Here is a 13,441-nt window from a genome sequence, read left to right as displayed (position 1 = left end):
CACGACACTTCACCCTGTGGCGTCAAACTTTGAACAGTGTCACGTAACTTAGTGTCACGGTGTTAATGACACTTAGTGTCACCGTGTGAACGAGGCTTAAATTGCACTATTTTAGTGTCAGCATTTTTATTTGCTACATGTGACACTTGGCACTAGGGCATCAAATTGTTAACAGTGTCGTGCAACTTAATGCCATGATATTAATGTCACCGTGTGAACGAGGCTTTAAGCTTGTAGTCAATTTGAACAGTAAAATGAAATGGTGTTTTATTATAACAATATATAATTGTACAATAGTTGTCACACATTTTCGCAATAAAAAATAAATATAATAATAAAATATGTGCTAATCTCGATAATGTGTACTACGGTTCCAAATGAATTCACTAAATTTCTTAAAACTAATATGTACTTAAAAGGGAAAATGACACAGACATAGAAAATAGTCTATTTGTAGTTCTAGAATTAAGTGATTGACTTTCTGCCTACAAATATGGCGGAAAGGAACTATTTTCATCATCAAAAGTCTCTAGCAATAAATTCATATCGAATATTTTATCAAAATCACAAAAAAATTGTAAATTATGTTGTAGTTTCTAAATATTATAAAATGGTCTATTTTTATAGCTATGGGTTGAATATTAACTAAACCAAGTTTTCTTATAATAGTAATTCATACCGTATCCAATAGTCTAAAAAAATATATAACAGTTTTTTAAAGACGTTTTAATTTCAAATTCAGACAAAATTAGATATTTAAACGATGAATAATAATTTTTTTTTGTAACTGCTTATGTCATCTTTATTTCAACGACCAAATGGTTTTAAAAATACAATACATTATGATGATTTATAGGTAATTCGTAAGTATAATGTATAAATATATAATAATAATTACTTAAATATAATAGGTAGGTAGTGTAAAATAATATGCCATTTATATGGCTTATATTGTAATTCTTAAAAAAGGCATAATATAATATCCAACCTTTGTACTTTACTTTTTTAAGGAAATATCTAGTGGCCAAACTTGGATATTGAATAAGTTGTAGGATATAAAAGACAATAAAATTGTATTATTCAATGTCGGTATATTTGCTATTAAATTAAATTAATTTTTCTGAAACATTTTTATAAATTTTAAAATGTTTTGTACTATAGGTATTTCAAATTTCAATATGTTCGTATACATATAATGATAAATAAATTCGTACAAAAATCATCAACCAACTACCTACAAATTAGTGTTTACATGTACAGTATTTTATAATATTATTCTTATTTATTAATAACTATTTTTGTAACGTATTATGTAATCACAAATATGTAATATTTATTGTCAAAAGGGTCCAGCCTGTACAATTAATTAAAATTAAATAAAAATTACATTATTACTCGTGAGTCGTGAGCCATGACGGGGTATAATTACAATTTATAAAAAATTATATGCCACGAAATGACGTTATTACATTTTGTAATGCTGTTATAACATTTCGTATTTACGGCACATGTCTTTAGAATTTTAGAAGCAGTGTCGTATACGAATAGTATTAGTAGGTACCTAATCAGTATTTATCACAGGTGTTAATATATTGTAGGTATGTCCAGTGATGTAGTCGTAATTTTTTTACTGAGTATACGTTTTAATGTGCTTGATATGTAAACGTGGGGGGCTTCTCCCCCCCCCCCCCCCACCAATCACTATATATACTACGCTATTACTAATGATATATTTATAATTACATACACTTTACTACTACCTTACCGCAATTGAGTCTCTATAGTTTACAATCATACTCCTAAAATATATGATTATACATTTAAATTGTTTATGATTACCTATGTTAATTTCTTAACCCCCCTATCCCCATTCCCCACTTCTTTTTAAGTCAAAAAACCTAAATATTTATTAATATTTATAGTCTTAAATGTATACTCGGTAGTATATAAATTAGGTATCACAACTTTGAATGATTAAAAATAAATGAAAACATCATTTTTTGTAGATCAATTGTTATATTTATGTAATTATTGTGTGACACAGTATAGGTACATAAAATAATATTTTTTGACAAAATTATTTTCAGTAATGCATGTGACCGTGAATCTCGGCGTCGGCTATCGTTATAGATAAGCTTATAATTTTAGACGTATGATATATACGTTATATCTATATTATAATAAATATAGATCCATGCAATGAAGTTAAAAATAGATGTGTAAAATGTAAAAATAATAATAGTTCCTAATGAACATGATCACAAGGAAATATGTTTGGTATTATTGGTTATTCGTTAATACTATTTATATTATTGATTTATAGCTATGCAGTATACCCGTATACCTGCGTATCACAAATTATATTATAAGTATACGCATCAACCAAAAACTGGAGAAGTCGTTATACGCCGTATACCCGCGTATACGCCCCACTACACCACTGGGTATGTCGTATAAACAAATAATTTAAAATATTACATAATGTTAACTTATCTAATGTATTAGTTTCTATGTTTGTTATATCGATCATGTTAGCGTGTGATAATTTTGCTTGTTCCGTTAAGTAAGAACTTAGAAGCATAATGGAAATCAAAAATAATATAATCTTAGCCGTGGTGTTAATTAATAAACGCAGAAACTATATTCAATAGAACAACAGTAGGTACCTATATAGCAATATAGCAGACTTGGGTAGTGTAGTGCACAGCGCTGTCACTGCTGTGAACAACGTTTCTTTTACGACGGTGCAGCTCCGTTGTTTACGACGTATGTTTGAAAGGAAAAGGTTGTTTTAAATAATATAACACAACATTTTGAATTACGTTAAAGAATGGTATAATGATATTGATTAGTAAAATAATAAAAGTTAAATTAGTTATTTGATTAAAAGCACGGACACGACGACAATAAACAATCCGTATGAGTCAGCGTGTCCGTAGTGAGTACTTACAGTAATAACTTAAGTCTAAATTACAGTGTATAAAACACCCATATTTATATGAACATTCAATGTCAAATATTAGTCTACGTGCTTTTGAATAAGGAAAAATAGTGCTACGCGATGCATGATTAAGGAAAAAGTCGTTACGAATGTAACGAAAGTCCGAACACTTAGAATATCAATGAATACGTGTCACCTTGAGGTTTACTACATTCCTCCCCTTTAAGAAGGGACATCCGTAGATTTTCCTAAAATTCCGTCCTCAGCTTTGGGTATAGTGCAAGATCGTTTTTGTTTGTTGTTTCTCCTATTGGTACGAGCTCTGACGGTTCTATTGTTGGAGCTGTTGCTTCAAGCTGAATAGATTCTTCGCCATTTTGTATCCTTTTTGTATTCCGTTTTGTTATGATCTCATTGATTTTCTTGATCCAAAAAATTGAAATTGTGATAAGTATTATAGTGGTAATTACGTATAATAAATACCCATTATTTTTTTGTACTTGTATATATTTCCTGTGGTTTTCATCCTTTTTTTTTTGTTTTGGAAATACCTTACAGGTTTTGCTACTTCGTTTAGGTTTTATATCTGGTTACTTTTGACGTATTTGTCCTGGAACATGGTTTTATCCATTTGTGTACTTTAATGCTCCTCAAAGTGTAATATTCTGGACGTAGGTATAAAATCTGTGTATTCTTCTAGGTGGTTAATTTCTCCAGGAATGAGTATGTCCCGTTCTGAAAAACCTTTACACGCTTCATTTAGTGAAATTACACCTACCCCGCTTAATTTGTAATTCATGGATTGTTTCTCTTTATTGCACGTATAAATATGTTTTCTCCCTTTGTAACGTATAGCCATTTATTTTTATACGTTAGTTTATGATAGATTGATGTGTCCAATTTAAATTGCATTAGTTCGCAATTAATAGGAACCTCTTGAGGATCTTGTATTAGCAAGATTTCGCAAATTGGTCTACTTAATTTAGGATGAAGTGGATTAATTTCTGGACATAATAGGAATTCATGAGCACGTTTACATTTTAGTGGTTCATGTTCATCATAAGTGGCGTAAAGCTCCTTTGATCTACTTACTGCTAGAAAATTATAGCTAGTTTTTATATATATACAATTATTTAAAATACATACAGGTTTAGGGATTAAATGATAGAGTGTTAGTACGTGTTGATACACTAATGGTATATTAATCTTAAATACTATTTTGTTATCTGAATAATATATGATTACATCCGATAGTCCGAGTAATTCGTATGGAATTCTTTTAACCCTGTGCTTTGCATTTCGTTTATTTTTTTGTTGGAATTTGTGAAACAATTAATGTCACAAATACCAAACAGTATTTGTCCTGCTTTGGCTAATGTTGACAAGATTTTTACTTGCCTCCTACTCCTATGTGGCAACCCTATTGATTCAAAAAGGAGTTTCTCCTTCAATTCTATTTTCCTTGCGAGACCCTTGAGAGTTACATAAAGTTCGTCACAATGGCTTTTTGTTATATTAATCCTATTAAAATTGTCGCAAAAGTGTTGTGCTAGTTCTACATATTTTTTTATATTTTCGTATTGAGTTTTAAAGTACGTGATATCCAAGAATGCGGTTAGCTCCCATCTTGTAGTTACAATTTTTATAGGTCCTTGATTTTCAAAGTAAATTCCCGATTCCTGTGGTAGCTGTTCATCGCTGAACTGTTGTATTTGTCCGGTTACACATACCAGTAGAATTATTGTGAGTAATCTATAATACAATTAATTTATCGTTATTCATTATTTGGTCGTCTCTTTTTTTTTTTTTTTTTTATTATTATTATTATTATTATTTTAAAATTGATCTGTTTCAAAATATCTCTTTACCATATTTTTGTGTATACGGTAATCCTTTCTCCCTTTTTTTATCGTTATATTTTCGTTGTCAGGGGTCATCGTAATCTCATATGGACCTAACCAGTTTTGTCCCAGAGTATTTTTCTTATTTTGATTTTTCATCAAGACTTTATCCCTTACATGTAAATCTTGTTCATTGCTTTTTTTATCGTAGTATTTTTTGTTGTCATTTTTCTTTTTGATTAAATTCTCGCGGGCTATTTTGTGTGCCTCCTGTATAACTCGCTTCAGATCATAAATATAATTCTCATAATTATACTGTGCTTCTGGGTTTTGATGAAAACTAGATGGAATCTGTGGCTTCCTACCGAAAACTAGTTCATATGGTGTGTAATCTGTAGATGTATGGATTGTCGTGTTGTAACAGAACATTGCATAGCATATTAATCGGTCCCAGTTGTTGTTTTTATCTACAAAGTTTCATAGATATTATGTTTTTAAAGTTTTGTGTGATCTTTCTAAAAAACCGTTAGTCTGTGGGTGCCATGGGGTAGTTTTTGATTTATTTATCCCCAAAAGTTTGCACATTTTCTTAAAAACATCTGACAAAAAATTCGTTCCGCAATCCGTTAATACCGATGTCGGGATGACATAATTGCATACAAAACATTCGACAAGCGCCTGAGCTACGGTCTCTGCATCGGTAGTTCTTAAGACTACCGCGATGGCATAACATGTTAATTCGTCCTGCATAGTAAGTATGTACAGGTTGTCTGATGAAGTTTTTGGCAGTGGCCCCACAATATCTAAACAGATACGTTCAAAAGGTTTTGTGACGGTAGTAGTGATTAGCATTGGTTGTCTTGTTCATTCATTGTCTTGTTCGTCTTATTTTTTTGACATAGTTCACAATTTTGTATGTAATTTTTTACATCTTTTTTTAAGTTTTTCCACTGATATTGTGAGTTCAATCTTTTGATTGTACGTGATACTCCCGAATGTCCTCCGATTGGTGTGTCGTGAAATTCATAAATAGTTTTCTTTTTTTCGGTTTCCGAAAATTGTTGTTCCTTAAAAATGTTTACAGTAATTCCTGAATTTTTGAATTTGTATCTAAACATAGCTCGAACCCGCTGGAAACCGCTTAATGTCGTCAGTCCTTCCAATCGAGTCGTTGAAAAATTTTTTATTCCGTCTTCCTCACAGTTTTTTTTTTATGTTGGAAATTGCAGATAATATGTTTTCAGGGGTTAGTTCCCTTAAATGCGTTGGCTTAATTTTGAAAAATATTATGTTTCTTCCATCTTTATTATATTTAATAAATTTATTATTTATGTCGTTTCTTACTGACAAATCTATTTGATTCCTATCAATAATGTCCCTAATGGCTGTTTGGGTAATAATTAAATTCTCTGGTATAGGTAATATTAAGTTATCAGTCGGATCTGCATTTTTAATACTACCCTCAATTTCAAGTATTTGTGAATAAAATATCGGCTTTTCTTTAGCTTTTATGAATAATTCGTAGTCATTGCTACCAGTGTCTGCATCTTTAACAGCGTGTATCTGAGACAGACAGTCTGCTTTGGTGTTTAATGCCCCGGCTCGATATTTTATTTCATAATCATATTCTTCTAACTGGAGTCGCCATCTCATTAATTGAGATGAGCAGTCTTTAAGGTTGAACAAGTAAGTTAAAGGTCAATGGTCCGTTATAATTGTGAACCTTCGCCCATAAAGATAAGGTCTGAAATGTTTAACGGACCATACGATTGCCAACAATTCTTTCTGGATGACACTACAATTATTTTCGGCCCTATTTAAAGTCCTACTTGCGTATGCAATAGGTTTATCTTCGTTCGGTTCTCCTTGGGAGAGTATGGCCCCTATTGCATACTGACTGGCATCTGTGGTTAAATTGAATTGTCCTTGTTCCCATTTCGGATAAATCAATAACGGAGGGCTTGTTAGTACTTTCTTTAGCTCCTCGAATGCATTCTCACATAGGTCATCCCATATAAATGGTGTATCCTTTTTCAATAAGTTTGTTAAAGGTTTGGCTATTTTTGCAAAATTTTTTACGGATCTCCTGTAGTAGTTTAACAATCCTAAAAAAGATTTTATGTTTTTCGCATTTTTCAATTTAGGATAATTTTGGATACATTCTATTTTGTTTGGGTCCGGTGATACTCCGTTTTCATTTATGATATGCCCCAAATATAGTACTTCTTTTCTTAGAAATGCACATTTACTTGGTTGCAACTGTAGTTTGTGCATCCGTAGTCGATCGAAAACTTTTCCTAATTTATTTTGATGGTCGCGTAAACTCGATCCATGTACCACGATGTCGTCCAGGTATGCGGTGCATAATTCTTCCAACCCTGTTAAAACGGATTTCATTGCTCTTGAAAAGGTCACGGGCGCTGAACTCAATCCAAACGGCATTCGTAGAAACTCGTAGTGTCCGGATTTGGTTGAGAACGCTGTCTTATGTGTGTCCCCACTGTTTATACTTATTTGATGATAACCGCTTGCTAAATCCAACGTGGAGAAATATTTAGATGATCCAAGGGATTCTAGTATTTCTACTAAGATAGGTAATCCGTATGCTTCATTTAAGTTACCTCGTTTAACTTACTGAAATCGACGCATACCCGTAATTTTTCTTGTCCGTCGGTACCTGGTTTTTTTTTTAACTACCACTAGTGGGAAATTAAAAGGTGAAATTGAATTTTTTATAATGTTGCTTTTTTTCATATCACTGATCTGTTTCTCGATTTCCTCTTGATACGCCCACGGTAGTCTGTATGGTCGAATGTTAATAGGTTTTACGCAGCGCGGCGTGTTTATATAATGCTTAACCAAGTCTGTTGTGTTTAGACAATCACCTTCTAAAAAAAACACATCCGAATACTTATTGCATAAATCTATAATACTGTCACGTTCCTCGATGTTTAGGTCATCAGTTTTGATAGCTTTATTTAGTAATTGAATACGATTCGTTGTGCCCTTGACATGTATTGTGTCCCGCGTTTGCTCGTCACGGTCGCTATTAATGAAATATACGTGATCGGAGTACGGCTCCCATTGTAAATTTTCGGTGGACAACTCATCGATCACGAACGGTTGTTCCGAGATATTGATTATATTACTTACGATTTTATTTCCGTGCACGGGACTGAGGCTATTGGCAATTATCACGTCTTCATTTATTTCTTGTTTTTGAATTGTAATTACGTCATGACCTACTGCTTCCTCTGCGTTTATTGTTACAATACAGTTGCTCCGTGGTGGTATTATAATACTTTGGTCATTTTTGATCGAGTAAGGAATCCTTAGTAACTTATTTTCAAAATCTATGTGCATTGATCCACGTTCCAAAAATTCATAACCTAGTAAACCGTCGTGGCTTATTGGAAAATCGTCTCATATTATATCGAATCGAATCAAAAATTCTCGTCCTTCGATGCTAATAATCATATCGACAGTTCCTATGGTTTCTACTGGAAGTGAATTTATGCCTTTTAGATCCCCTTTGTTTTGTTCATTTATTATTAACTGTCCTTGTAACTTTGATATCTTTATAAGATTTTTGTTGGCACCCGTATCTATTAGAAAAGTTTGTTGATTATCGGTAAAATGGGTGGAGGCACAGCTAATGGTTGGACCATTTAGTGGACATAACGTTCCCCCCCTCCAATTTCTCTAAGTTATGGTTGCGTCGGGGTGGAACTATTTCCGAATCCCCTGCGATTACGCGAATATTATTGTTACTTTTATATTCGTCTACGGACCGGTTCCCTTGCGCTTCATTAGAATTATTTCCTTGTTTCCTTTTTTGTTCATTGTAAATTCGTTTCCTACATTCGCTTATGTCGTGGTTTGGTTTTTTACAATATTTGCACACCTTAATGTTCCCGGTATTTTGTTGTTTGACCTCAGTTTTAAAATCCCGATCATAAGTTGGGTTACGATAATTTGGTACTTTATGTGCGCTTGTACGGCATTCATTTGCGTAGTGCCCCATTTTTTCACAACGATTGCATTTAATATTTTTTTTCCTCGTATCCCTATAGTTATTTGTTGACGGTGGTTGTTCGGAATAAAAAGATTTTTCCTCTTCGATGGCTATAAAAACCGCCTCCTCAAGGCGAGTTACCTGTCGAGCTTTTAGGATAATTCGGATGGAATATGATACTCCCGAGATAAATACGTTTAATGCGTGTACTTGTATCGTTTTAGCAATAATAGCTGCTTCCTCTGCAGTTTTATTCACAGTTGAGACATGCGTAAGCTCATTGTAAGCTTTTTCGATTCTCCCGGAAAAACTAGTAATAGATTCATTTATATTCTGTCTTATAGAATTTAATTGATTTTGCAGAAATGTGGCTGAATGTGATGCGCCAAAAATAGTTCGAAAATGGTTCTTAAGTTCCTCCCATGAAGTTATTTCCCTATATCTAACGGCGTTAAAAGCTCTCCCTTTTAATTCGGATAAAATTCCTTTTAATATTTTAGGTTTGTTAGCGTCTGTTACGTTTTCTAATAAAAATTCGTATTTTTGTTCGAATGATTTTAGCTCAGATTCACTACCCCCCTCGAAGCTTGGGATAGATTTTACGGCGCTACCTAGACTAATTGTATCTACGGTTGCCATTTTTATTCTTAAATTTTCTGGGTTGTAATCAATTATTTTCCAATCTACACTCGGACTTGACATGATGCAATCAATATAATATAATTCAAGTAACTTACAATTGTTGCGGGTACATTTGTGCTGGCGTGATGGAAGACCTCTGAAAATTCGCCACGATAGATTGATTGGAACAAACTGTTCGTGTGACCAAGTTCACCTGGAATTTGGGTTTGATGTCGGTCGAAAAACTCGGTAGCTGGTCCGTCGGTGGGCCTCAAGTCGTTGGAATTTGACCTGATGGTTGAAACTGTACCCCACACCTGACACCAAATTTGTAGTGCACAGCCCTGTCACTGCTATGAACAACGTTTCTTTTACGACGGTGCAGCTCCGTTGTTTACGACGTATGTTTGAAAGGAAAAGGTTGTTTTAAATAATATAACACAACATTTTGAATTACGTTAAAGAATGGTATAATGATATTGATTAGTAAAATAATAAAAGTTAAATTAGTTATTTGATTAAAAGCACGGACACGACGACAATAAACAATCCGTATGAGTCAGCGTGTCCGTAGTGAGTACTTACAGTAATAACTTAAGTCTAAATTACAGTGTATAAAACACCCATATTTATATGAACATTCAATGTCAAATATTAGTCTACGTGCTTTTGAATAAGGAAAAATAGTGCTACGCGATGCATGATTAAGGAAAAAGTCGTTAAAGAATTAACCAATACTGTTAATACGTGAGCATTTTCGTTAGTAGGTAACAAGGAAACAAAAGTCCGAACACTTAGAATATCAATGAATACGTGTCACCTTGAGGTTTACTACAGTAGTGTCGGATATCTGTAAAAATACTCGATAACGTTATTTGGCCGCCGGACTGTTATCGACAATAATTGTCGTCGGTCATTACGGTCGACTCCACGTCGAGAATATTCGATACCCCCGCCCCGCCTGTGCCACCACGGTCACTGCCTGCCGTCTCACCGCGAACCCGTCGACGTCTAATTAATTAGTGATCCTCTGTCTGTTCGTCGCAACTGTTGCAACGGCACCCCGGCACTTTTGTCACGTCGGCGTGTTGCGCGACAGACTATTTTCACGCGATCGATGGTTGTGAGTGTGCCGTGTCAGGTACTCATCGGCCGTGGCGTTTTGCGTGTTTTTAGTCAATCCGTCCATATTAAGTATCCGTCGATCACCTGTGGTACGTTGTACAAGGTGTACGCGCCGACCGCACGTTGAAGCGAGCCGTTATCTCGTGGTTTACGCGCGCATGTATTCGGTTGTTGGCCGTCGCTATTGTGTCGCGCGGAGTATCGGCGACGTGTAAGTGTTGATATCTTTCTCGACTCCGACACTACCCTTTTACGGTACCTTCCACGGATTACGGCAAAATTATTAGTGTGCGCTACTCGTCAGTGGCCATCGTAGGATTCCCACTATACCAGCATCGAATCGCCGTGTGGACCAATAAGCAGTCGGAAAGGAGAACGAGTGGCAACATTGCGGGTACCAGGGAGACCGGTGATTATACCACTACATTATTATCATCGTCGACATTATTTGTACCTATATTGTTAATTCTATCTATGTATATCAATTAGTGGGCGCCCATCCATTCCATATGAATGTAAGCTTTTTAGTTTTATATATTAATAGTAGGGCGGTGCTTCTGGCTCGCCAATTAAACATACTACTTGTATTTTTTTTTTCATTCCTTTCTATATTTACGTTAAGCATAAGGGGCTCACTCTCATCCGTGCCTTGCGTTGCGGTGCTTAGCGCTGTCAATTTGTGCAGTCAGAGTGTGGGGCAATAAAACTTGGTAAAATATTATTTAAGTGTAGCCGAGTCGGTCGACGCCTCTGGGTCAGGAGTAAGGACTTGTGCGACAGGTAGTATTCCGAATACAGTATTCGAAATACTATTTAGGTATTCCAAATACTATATTCGGAATACTTTAATAGTATAACAATATATTTTTTTTAGGATTTTAATTATACAATTTAAAACGAAAAATAGAAAACGTATAATTTGTGTTGGAAATTTGTAGGTAATTGATAACATCTCTCAATATTTAATATCATACATTCATACAATAATAAAATTATGACCGGTATTGGTTCATATCATGTTTACTGATTAGTGGTTACCGATCAGCGATACCGATTGCAATAACAAGAATGCTATAAATAAATTTGTATATTAAAGACTAATGGGTATTTCCGTATTGGCTTATGGTGCTTATCTTATACATTTTATCCACTGTAACTGAACGTCTGTGTCTCTGACGTCTGTCTCTGTAGTCTGCACATCGTTGTACCCATACTAACTATGGTCTATGTTCTATGACAAGCCAATAAGCCATTTAGAAATGCAGAATAAAGTGCAACAGTCGGACAGTGACACATCACACATTATACTGAGTACTGACATAATATATTATTATTATATACTATTTTACGTATTTTTGTTTACAGCGTGTTAAATCATTAATTTGCGAGTTCACAATTATGGCAGATAAAACTTTAAATAGTGTAAATAGTGACTACCGTCTTCCTTGGATTAAATATGAAAATCTTTAACAAAAAATATTTTAAAAGTATTTGGAATATTTTTATAGTATTCTAAATACTTTATTCAGAATACTATTTTTATGGTGTATTCGAATACACATTCGGAATACTATTTTTCATCAGTATTCGAGTATTTATTCCAAATACTTTTAAAAAGTATTTTACCCAAGACTGCTATATAGACTATAGAAAAAACTCCGTTCCATACCGGATAAATTGTATAGTAACTTGCGGGGGACTTTGTCACCTAACCTAACCTAACCTAACCTATGTGTAGATAATAGATACCTAACATATAAATTATAATTAACAATAAGTCTTACCCAGCAGCTAGCAATCGGCATCTAGGTATATTAAAATATTATTCTACTGTGTATAATAATATCACCAAATGCTGTGTACTTCGTACACGCTGATTGACGAATTCAAAATTTTGGGAAATAGGAGAATCAATTTATATTTCTTCTTTAATTATAATTATTACATAATTAGGTACACATTTCATTACTTATTTGTATGTAAATTGTAGATAAATATATGCATTATGTGTTATTATGATATTTTTTTTTTAAATTATGGTTTATGTGTTTTCTTCTTTTTATACATAACTGTGTTCATATCATTTTATATAATATTTATAGAAACTTGCACATTCGTATTATGTGCACAGTACACATACAACTTGATTATAATTATACATTTATACACATAAATAGTACATAGTTTTTAATAAAAATTGGAATGTGTGCTGATGCGAAAAAAATTAGGGGCATTGTTCAAGTATTGGGGTTCTAAGAACACGCCTATGATAACGGATGGTGTTAAACATTTGAATTCTATATTGATATAGAATAATTGTATACGAGAAACGGTACTGACTGGAGACGTGAATTTATATCTTTAATATTATATGTAAACTGTTATTATAACAATTTATGACGAATATTGTATACAATTGTAAAGTTTTTTGACACACCAACAACGATCGTATCGACATAGTATTGACATTTATAGAAAAACTATATATATATAGAAAAAACTAGAAAAAGTTTAAAATTATAAACAGCTCAAAACAAGTCCAAATATGTATATTTTAACAGGCAAGGTATTTCATTTTTGAATTAAAACAAAAAAGAAAATCGTTCGATAAGAATTCAAATTTGATACATTTTGTCAAAATTTGAACTTTAAATGCTTATAAAAAAAATTGTGCCCATGTATTTTCAATATTTTTCAACTGCTATTTGACGCGGTCCCGCGTAATAGCTGTTTGAATTCAAATAGCCTTTTACGCGGAAAGCCGCGCAACGCTTCTCAAACAAACCGCCAATCGACGACGGACGACGCCGCGCCGGCGCGCGACACCTGCGCCGTGAACCGTCGGCCGGCCGTTGGGTGAACCGGATTGTAATGTCACTAGTTTTGGACGACCGATAC

The sequence above is a fragment of the Metopolophium dirhodum genome, chromosome 1, assembly GCF_019925205.1.
Source record: "Metopolophium dirhodum isolate CAU chromosome 1, ASM1992520v1, whole genome shotgun sequence".
Lineage (NCBI taxonomy): Eukaryota > Metazoa > Arthropoda > Insecta > Hemiptera > Aphididae > Metopolophium > Metopolophium dirhodum.
Note: the sequence above shows the minus strand (reverse complement) of the source record.